The 25,779-nt window shown below is 43.6% G+C and overlaps 1 protein-coding gene across 7 annotated transcripts in view; it reads right to left on the reverse strand.

Moving 5' to 3' along the window:
• fam49a (family with sequence similarity 49 member A) overlaps nucleotides 1–17,921 on the reverse strand; it is a 32,315-nt gene extending 14,394 nt beyond the window's left edge. For 5 of the 7 annotated variants that reach the window (XM_085431273.1, XM_085431275.1, XM_085431272.1 and 2 more), the window contains exon 1: nucleotides 17,777–17,921. The gene's annotated coding sequence lies outside the window, so the exon portion shown is untranslated. The remainder of the gene's footprint in view (nucleotides 1–17,776) is intronic. The other 2 variants (XM_085431277.1, XM_085431278.1) reach the window with 2 other exon arrangements.
• Between the last annotated feature and the right edge of the window lie 7,858 nt (nucleotides 17,922–25,779).

A 25,779-nucleotide genomic window follows, 5' to 3' on the forward strand; every position in this document is an offset into this window, starting at 1 on the left:
AGTAATGTTGATTTTATCCAACAGATCTGCTGTTAAGAGCACGAAGGTATGAGTGAGGAATGAGATAAGTGAGACAAACTGGTGGAGGAAGCAGGAAGAGAAAAAGGAGAGACTGGCGCAAAGAAACCAAAGCTGTGAGACACAAGCCAAGCAGCCTGCTTATTGCTGCACTAGAAAAGACAATTAATTAGTTTGCTATGAATCGCATTTAAAAAATCGATACTGATGGTCAACGCATCGATGCTTTATGAGGCATCGTTGTGTTTGCTGAGACTCTGGATGTTTAAGCCTGAGAGCAAAATGCTTCCAGAAAGTTCTGTTTGTATTGTAAAACCTCTGCTGAGGGACCTACGTCGTGCCCCTCATACAATAACACTTAGTTTCAGTTCAGTCTTAGTGTTTCTAACAAAAGAAGCTAAAACCAAAAAACCACAAAGAAATTTAAGAAACTGAGGATCACATACAGGGAACATCCTTCCACATGGTTATGAGAGTGATGCAGAAAATGACAGCGCCATTAGTGCTAATGGTTTTACGTGATCTAACATTAAGGTGCATTTTAAATTTAGGCTGCACGCTGGTGTCCAGCTGGACTTGTTTGGTGTGTTGATTCCCAGGACTCATCATCAGCTGTCACTTCAAGTCAGAACACAGGACAGCAAACATCAAAATGATGATTCTAACAAAGTAGCAGCAAAGTCATGAACACGCAGTCGGATTAGTCATCCACACAAACTCCAGTGACTGTAACTTACTGATCATAAAGTCTGCCCATGCTGATCATGTGGCAGCCGTCATCGTTAAGGGAGGTTCGATAAGAACGTGGATTACGCTCATTTCTAACAAACAAGAGGCGAGTGCCACAACACGTCACCTTCCCAGAGTTTATCATCTTATACAGAGGCTCAGTGAGGGTCTTCAGTACGCCTACTGTATAATAACTGAAATAAGTGGTTTTACCTCCATTCCTTCGTCCCCACAAACAAGACAGCAGGTGGGTGGGGTCTGTGCACCTGAGATGACCCTATAAGACAGGGGCGGGGAACTCCAGGCGTCAGAGGCCGGTGACCTGCAGGTTTTAGATCTCACCCTGGGTCAGCACACCTGAATCACATGATGAGGTCATTCCCAGGTCTCTGGAGAACTTCAAGACATGTTGAGGAGGTCATTTAGCCGTTTAAATCAGCTGACACATCTAAAACCTGCAGGACACCGGGACCCTCGAGGCCTGGGGTTGGACACCCCTGCTACAAGAGAGCCCCCCCCCCCCCCCCCCCCCCCTTCTGACATCACACAGCGCAAAGATTAGCAAAAAAGTGCCATTGTTTTACATCCACAAAGGGGTGGGTGGTAGTACTCGTCTCTGTCAAATATTAATAAGCAAACAAACAAAACAACAACAACAACAACAAGCAATTATTGAATGACGTGCTTCATCTCTCGAGTGCAGATGTTTTTCCCCTCAGCTTACATGACACTGTCGAAAGAATTGAAGAAATCTGACGTGTCTGAAGAGCAATCGGGGAGTAGAAACGAGCAAAGTCACCCTCCTGCTCTTATGTGAGCTTCATGTACAGACAAGTGCTGGCACCCTCCCTGCATGGACTGGAAAAACAAACATAAACATGTTAACAGTCTCTTTGTGTGGACAACCACACGTGTGCCTGCATGGGCTCGTCTCACAACCATCCGTTTCCATGGTGACAGCAGAGAAGTGCGTTAAAATAAGAACGACGGACAGCCTGGAGGGGACAGACAGACATGTGGACACGCTTTGTTCTATAAAGGCTACCGGTCAGAAAAAGCGAAGGTGTGTGATGACAGCAGCTGTCACTAACGATGCGAATCTCTGCCAAGAAGGCTGCTTAAAACGGGAGAGCGGCAGTCTGCAGACACATGACGAGAGGAGGGATCACCGGAGAGGGAAGGGTGGATGTAAACAAAAACATGTGAAGAAACAGATTATCATTATCATGACGGCGCCTCAGCGTCGCTGAAGTGGAGCAAACAAAGATTCCTCTTAAAGAGCACAGATCCGTCTGTCTGTGTAACCCTCATAAAACAAGTGCATGCTGGGAAAAAGCAGAGCTACAGACGTCTTTGCTGTTTTCACGTATACAGCATAGAAAGGAATACTGAGAGGCTCCGTCAACGTTTACACAGGAAAACAAAAGACTGCATATCCCACAGTTCACTGGGTTAAACTGACCATAACAGCAGATAAGTCCTTATCAGCTGTGTTTTCACAGTGTGGCCAGCAGTAGATAACCGCTGACCACCCAATAAATCTGCAAACACATAATCTAATGCAAATTTGTCTAACAGCAGTTTCCAAACAAGTGTAAAAAGCTGAAGCCTGTGTAAACACGTCATATCTTGGACTTTATTTATTCAAATTTTAGCGTCTACCTTTGTAAGATAAAAGTCATCTGTTAAAGACATTTTATGCTATTATTCAAATGGAAATGATGTTTCGCTTCCTCCACAGCTGTGATTTACAGCAGGCACCAGGACCTGTTGTTTAGTCATAAGTATACGGACATGTTAAAAGACTCACAAACCCAATCACAGGAAGCTGCACTGACACCACAACTGACTCTCCAAGTAACTCTTTTCTGAGGAACACAGAAAATGTCAGATACGAGTACAAATAGAACATTTGCTTTTCTTTTTTTACCTCTGAAGTGTAGAGATGGAAACGATCAGGATGTCCCGTCTCCTTTGTGCCCAAATCATGCAGCAGAGGCGATGACCCACTTTGGATCAAAACCTTTTGTCTCCTCGCTGCGACGTTGACATTTTCAACAATCAGCACATTTACACGTAGTACTGTCATCACTGAGTGCAGACAGCTGGATGAACAATATAACCAGCATCACTTGTATTTTCTCAGTTAACAACTGCAAACAGTAACGTTTCCCTAAATGAAGACTGCACAGTGAAGCAGGTTCACACATTTTTTATTATTACTCCTGTTTTCTGAGTACTTGGTGATGCTTCTCTCGTGAGTCTCTCATCCTGCAGACGAACTTCAGCTCGACTGACAGCAGCCCCTGAAGCAGGCCTCCACCTGCCGTAGGTTCTGGTTAGAGCAGATCTCCAGCTCAGAGCAGAAGGACCATCACTGACAGCTGGAGTCTGAGTGCGTCTGACCAGAGGATCAGATCCTCTCTTGGGAAGCAGAATGATATTGAGACGACCACCACAGCAAAAAAAAAGCTGGGTTAAAGATAAGGTACTAAGGCTCGCTGTGTGGGTGGGGCCGGACCTTCATTACCCCACCTGGTGATGTTTTGTGAGCACAAACAGGCATGAAATCCAAAATGGCGTGACAGGAGTGAACCAGTAAATCAATTATTTACATGACTGAGCATCATATCCACCACTGGAAAAGCACATTTCCAGCATCACTCCAGGTCACGCAACAAGAGTCGGTGTGCAAATCTGTGAGTAAGCACAAGTCCCACGTGAGACCACGTCGGAAACACGTTTTCCAACCAGGTGATAAATGAAATGCACGTACACGTGTGATAGATGACACAGCAAGTTCATGATGTGGAGAGGATGGACGTTCTCTCAGGGTTCAAACAAAGTTCAACGGGCTGGAAGACTACAGCCCTCCCATGAGTAAATGAGTACGTGTGTGTCTGTCTGGAGCGTCTTGCGTCCTTTCTGCATGGCAACAGCCTATGAAAGGGTCACGAATCAGAACGGTGAGCTCTGCCACTGCGGACCTGATTTTGTTCTTTTCCACATTAACTCCATGTTTGTTAGAAACTCACTGGCCTTTGATACCAACTCACCATCAAAACAGTACAATTAAAAAATGTATTTAGAAATATGTAATTATACATGTTTATAAAAAGCCCCACAGGAGACAGTTTGCATTCACACTAATGCAAACGAGGCCTTTCATTCATCGAGTGCTAACTGTTACACAGGAAACATGTCAGTCTGCTCGGTATGACAGAAAAACCTCAAGTGACGGAGCAGGTGCTGAAGCGTGTGGGAACTGTCTGCAGTTCCTTTGTTCTCATGCACAATTTCATGCGTGTAGCAGCACAATAATCAGCTTTGGTCTTCTGGTAAACAGAGCAGGTCCTCGTCAACATGCTGGTAAAAACAAAAATCTCATGAAATCGCATCATGTTCTGTTTCTTCAAATCACTTCATAACTGAATAATCAGATCAGCACAACATCTACCAACACAATCAGCATGGTTAGCATGCAGCGGTGAGTGCTAACATTATAGACTGATGGTTATTATACGTACAAGTAATATGTGGGGGAGGAGGAAGTGCTGTACTGATGCTGGAAACGGCTCGCTGAACCTGCTCTGCACTCTGTGGAATGTGGTTCCCGTTTGATTCGTCACAGGCTCGTGAGCCGACGACGTTAAACGGGGGAAATATTTTCCTGCACATTAAATGGTGACGCTGGTAAAACATAGAACCTGGAACATCAGCACAGGCTGATAAGATGATCTTCACGTTAAGTAAAAAGAATAAATGGATAAATAAAAATATTTCTAAAAAGCTTGTGGTGCTGTTCAAATAATTCCCAGATGAAGGAAAATGAGCAGCAGCCAAACGCTCGTACACTCTGGCTACGTCTGGGAGATTATCTGCAAGCCGCTCTGGCAAGGAATCAGCCACAGAGCTCTTGTAAGACAACGCAATAAATATCTGTTGAAAAGAAACTTTCCTCTGAATATTGTCTCGATTTGAGCGAACGATGCAGCACGAGACACGTTTTAGGAAAATCTGCCCAAAGTGCTGTTACAGATCAAGAACGAACACATAATAATAAAATAAACACAATAATCCCTTTCCATTATTTTCAGTAGCATGAGGTATTAATTATTATAAATAACCACATCATTACAAATTTATAGCCTAACAAAGTCCAATTAGAAGCTACATTGAAACACATGACAGGGCTGCATGACACGTTAAAGTCTTGGTACTGGTCCTAGAACAGTTTTATTTATACAGCGCCAAATCACAACAGCAGTCGCCTCAAGGACCTTTATACTGTAAGGCCGACCCTACAATAATACATACAGAGAAAAACCCACCAATCATATGACCCCCTATGAGCAGCACTTTGGCGACAGTGGGAAGGAAAAACTTCCTTTTAACAGGAAGAAACCTCCAGCAGAACCAGGCTCAGGGAGGGGCGAGGCCATCTGCCGTGATTGGTTGTACATATACAACTAAACTTAAGCGAATAGCTTGTGAAAGCACACAAAAGTAAAACCAAAAATAGACAGTGAGTCCTCCGGTATGCTTGCCCACTTGTAAGCACATTAAAGACCAGTTAACCATTTACAAAACAACAGAGCAGTTTCAAGTTTACAATAACCATCCAGACAAACGCTTTCAACCAATGATTGGCCAATTATCTGTAGCGATTAATGATTATATTGATTCTTCACAAAAAAGAAGTTTTAGCACCAGTTTAATTAACTGACTGTTATTATAACGAGTTCCCAGGAAACCTGCCCGCTGTGGATCGAGAGCTGTGACACCTGAACCGTCTTTTGGAAACCTGGAAAGAAACAGCATCGTGCCAGTTACGACACGGACGCGCCCATTTTTCTTGGCCTGCGTGTGCCCAACCTGTGTGTTCGTGTGCGATTGGCTGGCGCGGCTGCAAGGAAACAAATATTTTAAGTTTAAAAGGTTTCTGTGCCAAAGCCAGCTCTGCGAAGTAAACCGTTTCCTCTCTGTATAAACCACAGGAAACCAAAATCAACACCAATGCCCCGAAATAACTTGTGTTTAGGAATCTCTAGGAAAATGTCTGACAAGCATAAACCAGTTGTTTAACTGGTGTCTGTCACTACCAGCGTAATCCAAAGTGGTTTTAGAGTAACGACATCTTTTGCTCTGCGCCCCGTCCTTCTCGAGCAGCATTCACTACAAAGCTGGCACCGAGTGTCAGCACAGCACACAAACAACAGAAACTGGGGGCTCAACACTAAGAATAGTTCATAGTTCAGTCTGAAGCTCAGTTTGTCGCTACCTCTTTAGAGCAGCAAAGAAAAAACCATAACAGTCCCAATGCCTACTGTATGCTTTTAGGCTGTGTGCTGTCTGACAGTAGGATCAGTACACAACAATGATTAAATGTTACCCACACTGATGTACAGTATGAACTTAAGTAATGAGCCCTTTTGGGGGGGAGGGGGTCACTAAGTGGCATATGGTCAAAAACTGCTCAAGTTAAGCCCATTAACTGTAGCTCCTCCAAAATAAAAGCACATTCGAACACACCAGCTTGGCTCTCTGCATCCATTTTTAAAATCCCTCGGCTGTTTTGACTGGCGAGGAAAACAGGCCTTCAAACTGGGTTAGGGGAGCTGTGTCTCCCTCAGGCGCCCTTTGCTGGAGCAAATGTGACAGCGGGGCATTTTGGAGGGGGTTGAGCTCAGCTCAAGGGGAGGTTGGCTGAGTTTTGCCCTAATATGGACATGGGCTGGGGGGTGGGGGTGCTGTTGGGAGGGAGGCAGGCAGGCAGGGAAGAGGGTGGGCTGGGTGGAGAAGGGGAAACCTGCCTAGCACCACCACAATGGCAGCCTTGCTCTTTATCCTCCCCTCTCACAGCCTGCTTCACATACCAGCACAGGGTTCAACTGTTTTGCTCTGCTAACCACACTCTGGAGGCTCTCTGCACACTGAAGAACTCTTCAGCAGCCGGGAGTCAGGCATCGAGCACAGTTCACTTTTGAGTACTTGTGCTGCTCTTTGAAAGGCTCTCACTCAGAAACAGTACATCTCATATCTGACAAACGGCTACGCGCTCCAGCTCGCTGTCACCGGAGCACAGAGCTGAGCCTCCTCAGCGGCTGCTCTCGGCTCTGTATGCCCTCTGGTTCAGCCAGCTGGGTCATTTTACACTCGCTCCATACAAACTCACCACTATCCCTCCTCTAACATCTGCAGGCAGATGAAGAGAGACGAAGATAATAAACAGACAAAAAAGTCACAGTGACCGTTATTCTGTTCGGTGAGTAGGAGGGGTGACCGGGGGAGGGGTGTCTGCGGACATAGTAAACATCTCAGAGAGGCCTCTGTCAGTGCTGAGAGTGGGATAGATGGAGGGAGAGACTGCCAAGGCGTTTAAGAGTGCATGAGGAGAACAATAAACGGAGGAAAAGACTCGAAGAAAACGAGCAAGTGGGAAAGCAGAAGCAGGAGGCTGGTATTCGGAGAGCAGGGGGAGGCAGAGTCGCTGGCTGCTAGCAGCTAGTGCTGCGTAGCGCGGGACTCCAGGCGTAAAAATTCCTCCTACGTTTCTGTTCAATGCCACTTCTGTTCTGCCCAGCCCTGCTTGTCAACAGCAATGTAGATACAAAGGGAACCATGTCTGTGTGTGAAACCAGCGCTAGCAAATATGAATGTGAATGCATCAAGCTAACTTCCTCAACACATGCCCTTTCTCTGAGAGCTACAGAGGCAGCAAGGTTGTCTTAACATACTCAGATAGATGTGCTACTGCCACAGACTGCCTTGAAGCAATGACATCAGTAGACTGTGACTTGATGATACTTCAGATACTCCAGATAAAGAAGTTCTTATTCTAAGAGAGGGAAAAACTTTTTGACAGCTGGATAAGGAGACTGGCACCTGTGTCTGTCAGGTAAATATGAAAACAAGACAGCCACAAAACAAAAACCAAACAATCGGCCTTCGAGGACTTATCAAGATCATCCAAATATGCAGGTTGTTTATTTATTCTAGAGATTCTTCTGAATGCTCCTGTGGTTGCAAAAGAGATCTGCCACCTTCATCTACAGGGAGTGCAGAATTATTAGGCAAATGAGTATTTTGTCCACATCATCCTCTTCATGCATGTTGTCTTACTCCAAGCTGTATAGCATAGGTGTCAAACTCTGGCCCGCGGGCCAAATTTGGCCCGCAGCCTAATTACATTTGGCCTGCGAAGCCGTGCCAAATGACTATTAGAGCTGGCCTACTGGTATTATACAGCTAATATATATATTGTTTAGGATTAAGCTTTGCTTGTTCCATATTCAGTTTTTCAGCAAAACGTGTTCAAGTCCATAAGAAAAGATTCATTCTTATATCTGGAGGAAGATTTTTTTTTTCCAATAAATATTAATGTTAGCCCGCGACTTTGTTCCAGTTTTGAATTTTGGCCCACTGTGTATTTGAGTTTGACACCCCTGCTGTATAGGCTGGAAAGCCTACTACCAATTAAGCATATTAGGTGATGTGCATCTCTGTAATGAGAAGGGGTGTGGTCTAATGACATCAACACCCTATATCAGGTGTGCATAATTATTAGGCAACGTCCTTTCCTTTGGCAAAATGGGTCAAAAGAAGGACTTGACAGGCTCAGAAAAGTCAAAAATAGTGAGATATCTTGCAGAGGGATGCAGCAGTCTCAAAATTGCAAAGCTTCTGAAGCGTGATCATCGAACAATCAAGCGTTTCATTCAAAATAGTCAACAGGGTCGCAAGAAGCGTGTGGAAAAACCAAGGCGCAAAATAACTGCCCATGAACTGAGAAAAGTCAAGCGTGCAGCTGCCAAGATGCCACTTGCCACCAGTTTGGCCATATTTCAGAGCTGCAACATCACTGGAGTGCCCAAAAGCACAAGGTGTGCAATACTCAGAGACATGGCCAAGGTAAGAAAGGCTGAAAGACGACCACCACTGAACAAGACACACAAGCTGAAACGTCAAGACTGGGCCAAGAAATATCTCAAGACTGGTTTTTCTAAGGTTTTATGGACTGATGAAATGAGAGTGAGTCTTGATGGGCCAGATGGATGGGCCCGTGGCTGGATTGGTAAAGGGCAGAGAGCTCCAGTCCGACTCAGACGCCAGCAAGGTGGAGGTGGAGTACTGGTTTGGGCTGGTATCATCAAAGATGAGCTTGTGGGGCCTTTTTGGGTTGAGGATGGAGTCAAGCTCAACTCCCAGTCCTACTGCCAGTTTCTGGAAGACACCTTCTTCAAGCAGTGGTACAGGAAGAAGTCTGCATCCTTCAAGAAAAACATGATTTTCATGCAGGACAATGCTCCATCACACGCGTCCAAGTACTCCACAGCGTGGCTGCAAGAAAGGGTATAAAAGAAGAAAAACTAATGACATGGCCTCCTTGTTCACCTGATCTGAACCCCATTGAGAACCTGTGGTCCATCATCAAATGTGAGATTTACAAGGAGGGAAAACAGTACACCTCTCTGAACAGTGTCTGGGAGGCTGTGGTTGCTGCTGCACGCAATGTTGATGGTGAACAGATCAAAACACTGACAGAATCCATGGATGGCAGGCTTTTGAGTGTCCTTGCAAAGAAAGGTGGCTATATTGGTCGCTGTTTTGTTTTTGTTTTGTTTTTGAATGTCAGAAATGTATATTTGTGAATGTGGAGATGTTATATTGGTGTCACTGGTAAAAAGAAATAATTGAAATGGGTATATATTTGTTTTTTGTTAAGTTGCCTAATAATTATGCACAGTAATAGTCACCTGCACACACAGATATCCCCCTAAAATAGCTCAAACTAAAAACAAGCTAAAAACTACTTCCACAAACATTCAGCTTTGATATTAATGAGTTTTTTGGGTTCATTGAGAACATGGTTGTTGTTCAATAATAACATTATTCCTCAGAAATACAACTTGCCTAATAATTCTGCACTCCCTGTATGACCACACAGATGAAGGTGGCTGAGTAATTAACGTAATTAACACACGATTGCTAAACAAAACTAATTTTACCACAAAGGTTAGCTAGCATATGGTTAGCGTCACTGCAGGTATCATATGGATGCAGGCACTTCTCTGAGAGCTATGTTACATTCACTGACATGCAGATACTTCAGACAAGTCAAGCAAACATGCATTCAAAGGAGACAGGGTCAGGGAAAACAGCTTGATAAGGAGACTCGCAATCTGTCAGTTACATATGAAAACAGGACACTTTTAATTAGCATTAAAAAACAATGCAATATCCACATCAATCTGTTTCACATGCTGGTCAAACACAGCCTTTTGCTTATTTCTGTATTTGCTCTCTACCAGTGAGGCCCGGCAGCCAGTGCTTCTTTCCCCTTCATCACTCCAATAACATATTTTTCTTCTTATTAACTCTTTGCATTTTCAGTACACCCACAGATGAGATTGCTGTTCACAGCTTAGAGAAACGCTCTCAAAGTAAGTTCTGTAAAAACAGAGCGAGGTGCTGCTTATGAAAACGAACCTATTTAAGGCTTTCCATAAACACTGCTGTGAGGGCCGGTGTCATCGCGTCAAAGCGTTCTGCGAGGACACTTGCAGCTCCCTGGTCTGCTGGCCTGACCCAGGCACACCACGGGGCAGCCATTGTTGCTGCTACAGCAATCTCACATTGATTTATTCTCAAGAAATAAATATAGGTCTTTCCTCTGTATCTTACTTACACGCTGTTACGGCCCAAACTGCTTCTGTGTGTGTGCACAGTGTAAACCCAGGGTTTCTCATTGATCTAGATCATAAAGTACTGAAAGGTCATTTTTGTATAAATATTTTAAATGATCAACTTTCCCCTTTTTGTTTGCAGTACAATATTCTGTAATGGAAATTTCTGCTCAAGAAAATCAAAAGTGGTCGAAATGAGCAGTTAAGACTTGGGAAACATATTGTTCACAGCGCATCAATCATTAGTGATGCATCACACACAGCAAATGAAATGATGATAATAGCTGTTTATTGTGGTTTGGCAGGGCTGCAGTACGTCACAGAAAGTCGATTTTTTCCTGTAACACCCTCTGTCGGGAATTCAAAGTAATTACAAAATCAAATTATCAAGATTAATAATCAACATTAATCATCACAATCCCAACATACAGTAATCGGGGTCAGAGTTTAAGCCTGCAGCCCCCCCCCAAGCTGCTGCTGGTTAGATCTCGCCCACTAGTTTTACAACCTTCACTGTAAAGCACGACAGCCACCCATTCCCGCCCTCACACACTTTTAGCTTGTCATCAGAATCAGAATCAGAATCAGAAAGGGTTTTATTGCCAAGTGTTGAGCAGGTTTACAACATTAGGAAATTGCTGCGGTGCTTCAGTGCAAAACATAGTGTCATAAATAGCACTTAAATAGACATGAAAAAATAAAAGTAGGGATAAGAATTAAAAGTGCTACGTAGAAAGATATGTGCATGAGATATACATGAGATATATACATGAGAATAAGAATTATGAGTGCTACGTAGAAAGATATGTGCATGAGTGCAGGTGGTGATCAGTGCCAAACATGGAATGATGCAGTGACACAGCGTAGGGTCATGTGTTAGTGGTGGGAACAGTCATATGGTTATTGTTCATGTGTCCAACAGCAGAGGGGAAGAAACTGTTCTTATGGCGAGAGGTTCTGGTGCGAATGGACCGGAGCCTCCTGCCTGAGGGGAGCAGGTCAAACAGACTGTGTCCAGGGTGAGGGTCATGAATAATAAACTCTGAGTTTCGGGGTTCCTGCTGAGATCGGTGACTGTGCACAGGCTCTGATCCTTCTCAGAGTCGTCCAAATCCAGAACAACAAGTGTTGTGGCACAGCTGGCTAATCAAAGTTATAGATATTATAAAGTCAGAAATAATGTGTTGTGTATCTGAGCAGTGAGTCCAGTTTGATTCCCAGCCGGCTGGACTGTTTGCTACCCTGACCTTGTTTCCCATGTTTCCTGTTTTTCCCCCCACTCCATCCTTCGGTTCATCTCGCTGCAGAATTATGCTTACAAAGAAAAGTGTCTTGCACCACATGGACTAGGAAGCATGACACCCCGTAGCAGAAGGCTGACAGCGTTTAGTGTTAAATGGTGATCGCCTCTACGGAACCGAACACAAATATAATTACACTTTTACACCCACGAGCAACAACATAAACACCAGTGACAACTGGATCAAATGACATTAATCACTGCACAGGCACCAGTTAATATCAGGCTGCATGTCGACAGTCAGTTATTAAAGTTTAATGTGCTAGGAGCAGGGAACATATCTATGAGAGTTTGACATTTCCAACACGGACGTTGCTGTGGGGTCTTCCACATATGCAGTGGTTATCACCAAGCCCGGCGGGAATTATGAAATTACAGTAAACTGGAGAACTTGGCAAATCCTAACGGTCTCATTTTCACCAACACTGAGGGAGCTGCTGAACAACAGCTGAGCTCAGTGAGCTGTGAAGGATAACTGATGCAAGAAGAGCAAGAAGGGCAAGGCTTGGATTATTCTTTGCTGTGGACAAGTACTCATGTCTGTTGTACTTTTATCAAGCTTGCAGTTATAGTAAGAATAAAACCTGCAGTAGTCAGTGTGATCAAGCCTACAAGGACAAAACTGTGTTAAGCTCCAGACGCTCCAAACTGTCGCCCCACTCAGGACACTGACATGTGTGACCGAGTCCACGGGAGAACGACGGACTTTCCTGACCAGCTAAACACAAACAGAAGTGTAGACTAATCGACTGCTTCAACAGTAAGTAGCTAACATGAGCAAGGCTAGCACCAGCTAGCTTCATGTTCAGTGTAGTGATTCCTGTGACTCCGTTTATTCTGACACAGCCAAACAATCCTGAGACGCAGCACTTAATCTTTGCTCATTTTCAACATTTATTACAGTCGTTAGTGTGGAGATAAGGGAGCTGCAGTCTCCAGCAGAGAGCAGGGACAGGTGGCTATAATAAAGCCCCCAGTAAACCAGTGTTGTACAACAACGACAATTAACAAGGCTTCACAAAGCAGCATCTCAGCTGCCAACAATCACAGGTGACAAAGGTTAAGCGTGTAGTTGGCTGATCCCTCACACGCCTCCCTACAACGACTGTCACCCACAGCTCAGTCTGACTCTTATCTTGTAGTTTCTGAACTGTGAGCTGCTCTTCCAAAGCGTTCCAATTTTCCACTGGCCCAGAAAAAATGATGCTTTCGGCATTTGGAACCAAGTGAACTGCCAAAGCAATTTTGTGCAAACTGTTGTAAGTAATTTGAAATAAGCACTTGTATAACGACTTGGGCTTCAGAAACATGTTAATACCAGACATAACGCAGACCTCATAAGAATGAATCTCAGGTTGGTTACAAAGTAGCAAAACCTGAACAACAACCAAAGCAACCGAAACAAACTGAAATAATTATGTAAAAAACAAACAAACCACAAAACCAACTATTGCTGTGTTATTAGGCCATGTGAGACAGTTTGTGGTTATAAAAGCGGATGAATTCAAATCATGTCATTGACTAAAAAAAGTTTCCTATTATATAGTAAACTTCAAAACAGCCAATTGGGAGTCTGCGTTCCCAGTACAACAGCACACCAAACCAAAAAATGACTACTAACAGTAACACACGAGCAGCCGAGATAAACGGAGGTGACCATCACGACCACGGCTCTGAACAACAGCGACACAGAGCAGCGAAACTGCAGCCAGAGAGCTGCTGTCACGCTGACAGGATGCAAGCAGAAAAAGTGAAACGTGAGTGGGAAGTGTGCAGGGTCATGAGGCAGAACGGTTGTACACACACGTATTTGCGCACACACAGACAGATAAAGACACACAGACGGGTAGTTCGGTGTAAAACAGGAACTACGGCAGGACGGCCACGGTCTAGTACACACAAATAACCAGAGTAATATAACCAGGAGGCTTAAGAACAATATTCGCGGTGAACACTAAATGTTGGAGGATTAGGCTTCAAAAACATTTTAAGCTTTTAAGAGAATAAGCTGTCCTAACAGTTAGGATTTATTTATCTTGCTCAGCCAGACTGAGAGCCTGAAAGGCTCATTGTTTCAGTAAGCACTCAATTAAAGCTGAAATGATCACCTTAATTAACAGCAGACATTTGTTGTTGTCACTGCAGTAAAAGCACGGGTGTCATGGATAACACTGGGAACGGCTCTGGTTTATTAAGGTGTTGCAGTAGATGGAGGCAGTGTGACAGAAAGCAAACGTGCACAGAACCAGGGCCCCAAAACTGACGCAGCCAATCATACTCAGCCACCTTTGCTTTCCATACAAAGGTAGTTTTATTCTTGGACTCGAGAGCAGCTCATGGTCCTTCTTCAGCTATTGCTGGGCCTTGGTGACAACCCCCAGCTGAAGGCATTTTAGCTCACTTCCTTGAAAACAGAAGGGTGGGTGGGCCTTTGCTAATCACAGCCAGATTTTAATTAATATAAAAAAACTAAACATAAAAGCAGCAGAAGAAATTATTCTGAGCAAAACAACAAATTTTTTCCTCCGAGAACATTCCGAAAACATCGCAGTTTTATCTGCATAGAGGAAAGAAACACGCCTTCCAGCTGTGTTTTCAGAGCGGGGTCTATTTTACTCAAACACAAAATATACTGTAGCTTAAAAAGAAAAAAAGGGGGCTAGAAATACCATAAAATGCAACAAAGGTTGATTTCTGTTGCACCAAACATGGCCACATGCACAGCCACATGCGCAGCCACCCCCAAACATCAACTTAGATCCCAGAAAAACCCAGAATACAAATCTATTATCTGCAGACCTCTCACGCAGATGTCCACACACAACTCGCTCGTCTTGGATCAAACACGCTTTTTGTACAACTCTTGTACCCCTAAACTTATGAGGTCTCAAAATGCTGGAAAAATAAAGCATCGAGCACCTTTGAGGGGAAACACTGACACTTCAAATGATCAAGGTAAAAATGTTGCACGTCTGGATTGGACGGTAACTTTTGTTACCAAACTGCATCTAACATTCTGCACCTTTGCTGGAAATGTCTTTTTAAACAAAGTTCAAAGCTGCAGCTCATATATGAAAACAGCTACACAAACACACAGAACCTGTTAGCTGAGCATCCGAGGCTCTGGAGCCAGGGAGAAATCTGTCCTGTTTTCTCTTCCAGCCCAGATGGCAGCAATGGCTGAGTCAGCAGTGGCGGATGGTCCGCAGCAAACTGGATGACGAGCTGCTGATAACAGGAGGAGAGCTCTTAGCCAGCGTGTTCAGTCTGAATGAAATCATGACTTTAACAACTCTAACACAAATCCTTTCTTATCCTAAAAGGAAGTACACATTCAAACTATTATAACTGCCAAAAGCCCTCATGTTTGACTTCTCTAACGTACTTTATGCAAATATACTATTTCCATTCCGCACATACATCAGTAACGGCCCACATTGCTAAATGAACACAGAAAGAAGAAGCATCATTTTGCCCAAAATGTGCCATGCATAAATAAAATGTGCCAGACAGTCTGCAGAAGCTGCAGGCTGGCCTCGGCTGGCGTCGACGGTGAAATAATGACACGACAAGACTTCCCACCGCTTGCACAGCTTAAGCCTCAAGATATTGGACTTGGCAATGGTGCAGCGCTAGCAGGAAATCCTTTGGGATTTCTCATGTCGTATCACAAAGCGACTTGTGATTCATAGCTGGACTCGGGCAAACAAAAAATTGCTGCTGTGAGCAGTTTCATTTGAAGTCTGAGAGCAGCAAAAACTGCAAATACCACATTACCTTTGAAACAGCCCATGACAGGCTAACGTGGCGCTCTTCAGTAAAGCTGCTGCTTCACTCTATGAGCAGAATGGCTGCCAGGGCGGCACCAGCGGCTCCCCTGTGCAATCACAGCAGTTCACACTCAACATAAAGATAATGTTTTATCAAAACTAACATGCAAGTTTGGGCTAGCTTGACACTGACAGTTTCTGTTTTGTTGTTAAAGGAATAGGACACAGACCATTCATGCTCTTCTTTTCAAGCAGTTAAGCATCTTTATTGTCATGTTACAAAGCATCTCACAGTGGAACTGATTAAAAAAAGTCTTCCCAAGCTGTGACGTACAGCAAGTGTTACACCATGTGCTTCCCTCAGGCAACCTGTAATGCAACAGCAGGTTGAAAAACCACAAAGTACAAATATGCCACTGTTCGACAGGGTGTGAGATACCATATCCTGTTTTTCTGTTGCAAAGAAAACCTTGAGCAGTGAGAGCGCAGAACTACGAGACTTTCAACTGATATCTGGCAGCTTTCTGACAGGACGATGGGCGAGCAGAGTGCTGGACACGCCATTCAAATTGTGCCATGCCTAATTTTTAAAGTCTGACACGTTTTTTGCTCGTGTTCTCGTTTTAGCTGGGAATGTTGGAATATGTGGAATGGTTTACAGCAACCACAGGCAAACAAATATAAACTGATACTTCAGTTACTTTAGCCACATTGTTGAAACAAAGGTAGATAGTTTCGTTCTTGTCACACCCAGTGTACAGAACACAGCATGCATCACAGGTCACTAGAACAATATGCATTCATAAGAATATTTAACAAAGGTCCTTCCCAGTAGTGCAGAGGACCTCTTATTGGACCAAAAGTCTAATAAAGTCAAACAGAACTGGCTTAAATGCTGCAGCATGTATGACTCTGCGTGTCCGAGCACATCTCCACGGTTTCAGTGTGAACACCACTACTAGTTCTGCTTGGCCATGCAAATAACATGCAAAGCATTTCAACTTCCTTCATGTGAGATCAGGTTCATTCACACCAGCTATTGTCTAACATGCAGAACTCTGAAGTGTTAACCAGCATTCCAGAAACGCTGCAATTACTCCCTGGAATACTGACTGAAACAGGACAAATCTGCTCACACATGCCCCCACCACACACACACACACACACACACACACAGTTGGGAAGTGCAGCTGTTGCTGTATGTCCTCTTGAACAAAAGAGCGCCATTTCAGTACACCAGGGCCTTGATGGGCACATTCCTACACATGCCTAGAAAAATTTGCATATCAAGGTGGTTTTCAAATTGAGAGATTTGAGTCAAGACAAGTCTGTCAGTCTGCCTGTGCTGCAGGCTGTGAACAAATTTGCACCCGGCTCTTGGACTATGTTTGGTTAATTCCTCTGGCAAGGCACAGCGAATCTAGATTCCACCACCTACATGGCAGCACTGCAACGGATGGAGGTACTGGGCTGAATGAACCAGGGGCGGGGGTGTGTTGTTGTTGTAATAGGAAATAATAAAGTATAGCCTGGAATAACACCCGGAGGGCTCCACATTGTAGATCACGTCGGGACGCACAAACAGCTACTTTTATCAGCTGCAGACTGAGGCCACAAATACATTATAACCGCCTTTCCCCCTCTGCCAGTTCAAGAGGCAGCAATCAGTCAGAAATTACAGCAGTAGAAAGGAAATCATTTAATCCAACCACCTGCCTGAGGATGAACCGGACACTGTTATCAGTCTGCAGCGGTGTCTACACAGCAGTGATTTCAGACGGAGATAGTTGTTAAACTGTTATAACTTTTCACCGAACCGGGTTCTAACATATATCTGCTATCAAAATAGAGCAAAAACAATGCGTTTCTATAAATCAACAACGGGAAAACAAGAGCAGTGTGGCTCGAATTTAACGCCTCCAGCAGTCCCGAGCTAAGTTTGTGGGCTAACCGGACCGTGAAGCTAGCACCACTAAGTAAACCTCGGAAAAGAAATCACAACATATGTGAATATCAATAGAACAAAACCGCGGGCAGATAAGACTTAGTACAACAATTACGCTACCACGTAACTCATTTCAGGAGCTAATATTAGCTAGCAAGTTGGCGCTTCCTCCGCCTGCTCCCCATTACTCCATGTGAACTCGTTTGACAGTCCCCGATTTGTACGGGTACACATTTTGGCAAGACACCAAGTAAAGTTAACCCACAGACCCCACCATCTTTGCGGCCGGCAAAACACGAATCGAAGTTGCGCAAACCTCAAAACTCACCGGTATGTCTGTCGGTGTAGGAGTCTACAGGAGCTCAGCACCGAAGCCTGGCTGTGTGCAGTACTTTCACCGACCTTGGCAGCTCTGTGTGTTCCCGGCAGCAACAGAAAACAACACTCTCATCACCCCTCCCTCTGCCAGCAGAAAAGCCATGAAGAAAGTCCGGTTTCAAGCCACGCCCACTCCCGTTTCGATTGGTCGATATTAGGGACAGTACGAGAGAAGCCAATTAAATTCACTCTTTTCTTCTTTTTAATATCCAATGATTATGCGGGAAATTATTTAGCCTCCACAGTGCCTGGCAGAGCTTTTCTGTCTCAAACTGAAAGTTCACGATGAAAATATAATAAGCTTTATATGTTTTATCATTCATTAAACATAAAGGTTTATGCATTCAGGTAAGTTTAAAACAGACAAATCAGGCTACGACATAATGCGATTTGTCTGTTTTACATATTCTCAGTGTGTTGAAATGTACAGATTAAATCGTCAGCTTTTTTGATGACTCATAAGGATTTCTTGATTTATTTCACATCGATGACAGTAAACTAGGAAGAACATTAATGAGTTATTTGGCGGAAAAAAAACGCACAGAGAAGGATAATAATTAAAAGTTAAATTCCAAAATAAGGCAAGTTTGAGCTCTTTTGAATTTGTAGGACTTATCTCTTGGGTTGGGAATCTATCTAAGCAAGCAATAGTTTACAAATTGGATCTCACTTTGCTGGACAAGAAACATTTGAACATTGCTTTGCTTTTCGAACAGGGACACTTTCTTGGTTCAGGCAAATAACAGACACACACACACACACACACACACACACACACACACACACACACAGCCTTTAGAAATGTCAAGGCTCTACAATCAAAGCAGACACTTTCCAATGCAAGGCCAAATAGAGCTCACAGATGCTTTCTTGCCCGTGCTGCTGCTGGTGTGATTTTTGAGAAAGCTTATTGTTCTCAGCACTGTGGCTGAAGCTACGCACAGAGTGAACTTTTATTATCCCTCAATCACAACTGCTTGCTTTTCATGGAGTTATAGTTCCTCTGGTAACTCTATGCACGCCGTGAAAAGTGAAAGTATCACTACCTTAAGCTGACAGGAAGAAACATTACAGAGACGACACCTCAAATCTGGGGAAGAGCAGAGGCTACTGCAATTAACTGAATACATTTAAAAATCATATCTCGCAATAAGAAATATGTATTTGTACACTAAATCATAATTAATTTAATATATTTTTGCTTATATAGTTCATAATGATAAATTGAATACAAGACGTCATGCTGCCTTTTGTATTAGACTGCTACTTGCACATTAGCGAGGCATCCTGGTTGGTTTTTCTGAACCTTATGTAATTAAACAAACTGTTGACAAAGCACAAAACAAAAACTAATGACATGGTTTCTAGTATTGCTTGAAAATACAATAATATTCAATTCAGTTTGGTGCCAAATCACACTGACAGTTGCCTCAAAATGCTTTATAGTGTGAGTAAGCACTTGGCAAAAGTCCCTTTTAACAGAAAGAACCTCTGGCAGAACCAGCCCCAGTATCTATGTATAGATATAATATAGATGTGATATATAGTAATGTAATATATGTTATGCTAATGAAAGTCTGTTTTTCAGTGAGCGCTGCATTAGAAGAAACAAAGTTATTATAATACATCCTTTTAAACATAATTGAATGAGTTTGAATTTTTCTAACATCTGTCAGCACAAACAGGACAAACGACCACATGACTCACGGCCAATTAAATGTTGAAAACTTCTGCCACTGAAACGATCGCGCTCCTTTTCTAAAGAGATTCCTACTGATCATTTAAAGAGTAAGTTTCGCCCTCTAGCTTGTTTCTGATTGGACTGAGTGTGATCTTCCCATCCTTTGCTTAAACTAAAATGTTGAGGCTGACTTTTCAGATCAACTAACTTTAACTTTATGCTTCACCCAAACTATTTATGTCTTTAACCAAAGGTATTAGTGCAGCTTCCTAATGTAAAAAGCTGTATGCTCAAAGAGAACAAATTAAAAGCTGAGATTTCTCAGGTTCAGTCCAAAACTGCCACCTTGTGGCAATTTCTAGCTACGTTATCATGATGCTGGCAGCAGTAAAAGTGGTGCTCCAGTTTAAAAGTCACACTCTGCATTAAATCTGTACTGAGAGTGCATGCAGTGGGCAGTGTCATGTGCAGGAATCTCTATAACAAAGAAAAAAGAAAAAAAGATAAAGATTTTAAAAAAAAATCAGTGCCATACTGAACACTTGAATCTGTCACAGAGTAATAATAAAGTCAAAAACAAATCAGGCTGGCCAACAGCCTGTATCCACAGGCTGTGAGGCTCCTGAACTCTCTGCCCCCCTCTCACGGACAATAACCATATCCAACTTCTTAATAGCAATGAACTGGTCTGCATTGGTGCATCATATCTTTATTCTCTTCCCCCTCCTGCCCCCCCCCCCCCCCCTCTTTCTTAAATAGATAACTATCATATCTGATATCATATCTCACAGTACAATAATATTGAATGGGTTGCATTGTTGTATTTTGTCATGTTTCTCAGGTCTTTGTCTGAATTTCTACGAACATTATTGCTAAGGATTGTCTTATTGCATTGGAGTCACACTGGGTTAAATATGTACACTTGGGTTTTAAGGGGTATTTATTATTTTCTTCTTTTTTTTGGGTTGTATGGAAGCCCCAAACGCAATTTCATTGTTCTTGACAATGACAATAAATAAATAAATACTAAATACTAAATACTTAACTCAGTCAAAGCTATCACTTCAAAGCTAATGTGTACTTCTACTGTAGTCTGTCCAGTAATATCTCGGCTTCCAGAGTTTCATGTGCTCGCTCCATCATATGAGAGTTGTTCTGTGCTTCTTTACATTTAGTTGGTCTGGTGCTGTTTTATTAATTTCATGCTAGAAGAGCAAAGCTGTCACAAAGTGACTAATTACTCACCGTAAGATTTATAACAGACAAGAGTGAATGAATACTGAACACATTTAAATTCATTGCATTAATAATTGCATTCTTTAATTAGAAAATGCACAGTTACAGATGGACTACGAGTGTATTAAAGAGCATCAGCAAGTAATATAAATATTCAAATCATGAAAAAAAATTAGCTTTGAAGATCAACTTGCTGCAATTTTGTTATTTAATTAACTGCTTGATTTCAGAACTTATGAACTTATTCATGACTAAAAATCACCAAATAAAATGCATATGGTTTTTCTGGCATGCAAATGTAAGAAAAGATAGTCTCAGTACTTATGAAATAAAATATGGATAATACAAAGCAAAGTTTAGAAAAAGAAAAATCAGCAACATTATTCTTGGTACATACTTAATCTTTATGCATGTAGTCATTGCAGCATCACACATACATCAGATAACTAACAGATTAAAACTGTAGAGGTCACACATCCACAGTCCCAGTTGCAAATACTTTACATACTTTATTACTTTATTAGGTTTACTACATGAGGACAATGCTGCAAAACATAATAAGAAAGTTCACCTCTGGGTGGCAGCAGCTCCCTACAGTCCTCACTCAGCTACATGTGCACATGTTACCAACTGATCTGGACACAAAGAGGAACTCTGTAATGTTTATCAGTGATGCATTGCAGGTAATAAATGTATAGGTGCATATGTGGTGCGCTGCGGCTTTATGCTTCAAGTATCGTGTTTCATGGCTGGTGATTCATGAATATTTGCTGTCAGTCTCCTGCTGTTTCACAGGCTTACAGGTGCAGAATCACGCTTCAAAGGGAGAATTTATACATATTTAACAGGAGCCAAAGGCAGACACTGTCATTCAGCTGTGATGCTACAAAATCGATGTGAAATGTTATCCAGAACTGCGTGATCTCAATTTAGTGGTGACAGAACCAGGATGAGATGCAGTCCTGTATTACTCGGAGCAGGATCCTGTGCATTGACATCAGGGATTGAGAATACAACTGGTGTGCTACCCTCTGTGGAGCAGACATTGTTATTTTACATGCTATTTGAGGCATGATACAGCAAATTGCTAAATATTTTACAATGGTTTGTCTGTGATAACAAAAAGCTGCCCATTAGCAGGTAAACAAGAGAGAAGGTAGGAAGCTGGAGCCAAACAGTGGCCCTGAGCAAGGCCCTGTTTGTGCTTTGCATTAATCTGCTCCCAAGACGGGGGATGAAAATGAGCTTAATATGGTGACATAATGCAATTGGCTTCAGATGCTTTTTGAGAGCATAAAAAATATTCTAGCATTAACATTCACACCCCGGGGTTGGAAACAAGCACAAAAACAATGCTGTGTTAGTGCTCCCCTCTCACGTTGGCCTTGGTGTCTCACAGAGAGGAACAGTTCACATCTCCTCTTTCATCTCCTGCACCAGACTGAGAGCCGTCCTGCTAACGGGCTGTGTGTGTGTGTGTGTGTGTGTGTGTGTGTGCTTTAACACTGAGATATGCAAAATGTCGGGTTTTGTGTCAGCATTTCCACTCGTGCAGGTTAGACTCTAAATGCTGCCAGTACAGGTGTGAGTATGAACCGACTGCAAATGGCACCGCGTCCGACCGCCTTTCGGTAGAACAGGTCACTGAGGTGTTGTTGTGACTTTCTCAAGACCTTCAAACTGCAAAATGTCCAAATATGAAATAAAGCAGCAACTGACGAGGCTGAAAGATGAAGCAAAATCTTAGTTCTTTGTGTCAGTAAGTGGTTATTTTTGTTGTTTGGTATATTCTCCTGAGTGTCTTGTTTTCTTAACCCTGCTGTGTTGCACATCAGTCTTGTCTTTGTGTGTAGTTACTTCCTGTTTTGTTTTTATAGTCTTTTGCCTCTTGTCCCGTTCGAGTCCACATCCTGCCTACAACACAGCTACAGTTCCATAAACTGCAGTTCCAATAATGACCACTTGAGACTGAGTTAATAGTATTGTAATTATTTATTTATATATTTTGACAATTCATCCATGTGGGTGGTTGCTTTCTAGATAAACAGTATGTCCTGCTGTGTGGTGCAGCCCATCCAAGAAGTTTGTACTTCTGTTTTGCTGAGTGAATTGTTATTACACTGGATCCAAAACTACAACAAAATGCAAAATCCATGAATGTATTACAACATAGAATTACAAAGATATAACAACCATAATACACACAACCCCCCGTGTCGGCTCAAACACTGACTGGCAGCCTACGGGAAGCTCTTGGCCTTGCTGAGGGGCCCTTTGCTGGGTCGAGATGCTCCCAGGAACCTGCTTTTCTTTCTTTTGACTTCCTCCAGTGTGACCTTGTCTGAATGTTGTGTGTTTAGTGGTAAAAAACCCTGCAAAAAACAACACAACCCACAAACATAAACACAAGCTTCACCCTCTTGTCAAGCTCACAGCTATTTGAAGTGAAATGCTGTTTGAATGCTGCCTGTGCTTAGAGCGTGCAGTGCCTCAGTGCTCCACTTCTGTGCAACAGCCATGTGCCTCATAGTGCAGTCACACTAATTGGCCTCTGCTCTCTGAGTATGCACACACACACACACACACACACACACACACACACACACACACACACACAGCAAACAGCCTCTCCTCAGATCTGGCAGGCTCTCCAGATTTTGGATCTTTCTGGGCATTGATCTAATCACCTCGGTCGTACCTCTCTGCCTGTCTCTTTCAAGCTTGTTATCAAACTCCTGCCTCTACTGCCTCGCTGCACTAAGAGCGGTTTGATGGTGCTTCCTGTTAATTGTTCACTTTTCGAGACAAATAGATTTTCAAACACAGGTATTACATGTGACACACAACACACTGTGGGATGACGCTGAGACTGAAACTCCTTCCTTTTTCTTTTTATTAAGTTTTATTTGGCGTTATCAAAATTTCCTGCAGACTCATTGACTGTGTTAATTTTACGAGGCACGGTACATCCATATGCTGTATTTAAAAATACACCAAAAGTATTCACTCATGCATCTAAATCATTGACCTCAGGTGTTCAATCACTGCCGTGGCCTCAGGTGTACTAAACCAAGCAGCTATGCATGCAGACTGCTTCTGCAAACACTTGTGAACGAATGGTGGAGCTCAGTGGAGTCCAGCATTGTAATAGGATGCCACCCGTGCAACAACTCCAGTCCTCACGACTAATTATTCCTCTGTCAACTGTTAGTACTGTTATTACAAAGTGGACACAGTTTTGAATGACAGCAACTCAGCCATGAAGTGGTAGGTAGTGTCTTTCTGGTGCTGGGCTCTGCCCATAGTGCCAGTGAAAGGAACTCTTAAGCACTGGCATACCAAGACATTTGGGACAAATTCATGCTCTCAACTTCGTGGGAGCAGTTTGGGGATGGCCCTTCCAACATGACTGTGTACCAGTGCACAAAGCAAGGTCCATAAAGGCCCGTAAAGACCTAGCCTTGAGTAAGTCTGGTGTAGAAGAACTTGACTGGCCTTAACAGAGTCCTGATATCAACCTGATAGTACACCTTTGGGATGAATTAGAACGGAGACTGTGAGGCAGGCCAGAAACTCACAAATGTGCAGAAAATCTGAAGCGGTTACACCTGACATTACATTAAACCCTATGGATTAAGAATGGGACGTCACTCAAGGTCACTAATAGGCAGACTGCTTGCCTCCACCCCTGGGGAAAGGGTAACATCTCCTGGGTTTAGGTTCCCCCTCTGGGGGCGAGGGTACCTGGACCCGGGGTATAGAGTATGTTTGGGGAGTGTAATTGTGTGTACAGTGTCCATTTGTGTCTATCTTTACGCTGTGTGAGTGCAGAGTATTTGTATATGTGTGCATGAGGGTGGGAATGCATGTTTGTGTCTGTGTGTGCCGGTTTGTCTGTGTCTATATGTCAGGTCGGGTCTTAGACTCCACCTCTCTGGGAACTCCCAGGCCCTCCAAGGCCTGTCTCCCCTCACCACACTCCCTGCCGGTGACTGATGCCCTCAGGGGTCGGTGCGTTGGTGGATCTTGGTGTCCGGGGCTGGGCGCTCAGGTATGTACCAGCTCACTCCCGGTGGCTACTTGGCGGGGCCTGGTGCCTGTTGCTCGGTCAGGCCTCTTCTCAGGCCTCTGGGCCTGCGGCTCGGTTCACTCTGGCACAGCTGGCTGCCGGCAGAGCCGGCGGGCACACCACTGCAGCCTCCTCTGGCTTCTGCTCCGTGGCTGCTGGGTGACCCCTCGTCTGGGGCTCTCCTCAGCTCTTCCCAGGAGGGTGGCACGGATGCCCCTCCGGCGGTCCTCCTTGGGCTCTCGCACTCTGGGGCCTCTGGATGTCTGGAGCCTGGATCTCCTCCATGCCTGCTTCATGCCCTGGGGGGCGGGGCTATGGCTACATCCTCTTGCAGACCATTACATGGGGAAACCTTTTGAATACAAGCGCACTGATCCACACAGGCGTGCACACAGGTGTTCACTGTCCATAGACATAAACTACACCTTTCTTGGCTGCTACTTCAAAGCACATTGTGCGCTGTCTGTCCTGCGTGCTGCACAACAACATTCAATATTTAGTATTTACTGCTGTTTACACTCAGCGAGATTAACGTGGTGTTGTGTTTAGTATGTTGCTCTGTTGCTTTTGCTTGTTTTTTCCTCTTTCTCTTTTTAAGTTTCCTTTCTCACTGTCCCTCTCCCCTCCTGTTTTTCTTTCCCTTCCTCTTTCTCTCTCACTTTCCTGTCCCTCAGTCATGTCTGTCCCGTCTGTAACAACTGAAAATAAAATAAAATAAACAATAACAACAAAGGTCGATCGGACCAATACGGCAAGGCCGTGATGATCCACTTGGCAAAGTAAATCCATCGGGTCTCCTTGTTAGTCTTCAGACAACAATTCTGACGGCTAAAGAACCAAATGGGACAGGCAAAAAAACCCAAACAAACAAAAAAAAACGACGAGCAAATACCTTCAGTACTTAAATAACGCACATAGACACCGTGTCACGGTTAGCGCTGGCAGACTGTGGGGATGAGGGAGGTCT

This window comes from Copadichromis virginalis, linkage group LG15 (assembly GCF_057382275.1).
Source record: "Copadichromis virginalis isolate Kocher_CV1m ecotype Utaka linkage group LG15, C_Virginalis_male_GT1.1, whole genome shotgun sequence".
Taxonomy (NCBI): domain Eukaryota; kingdom Metazoa; phylum Chordata; class Actinopteri; order Cichliformes; family Cichlidae; genus Copadichromis; species Copadichromis virginalis.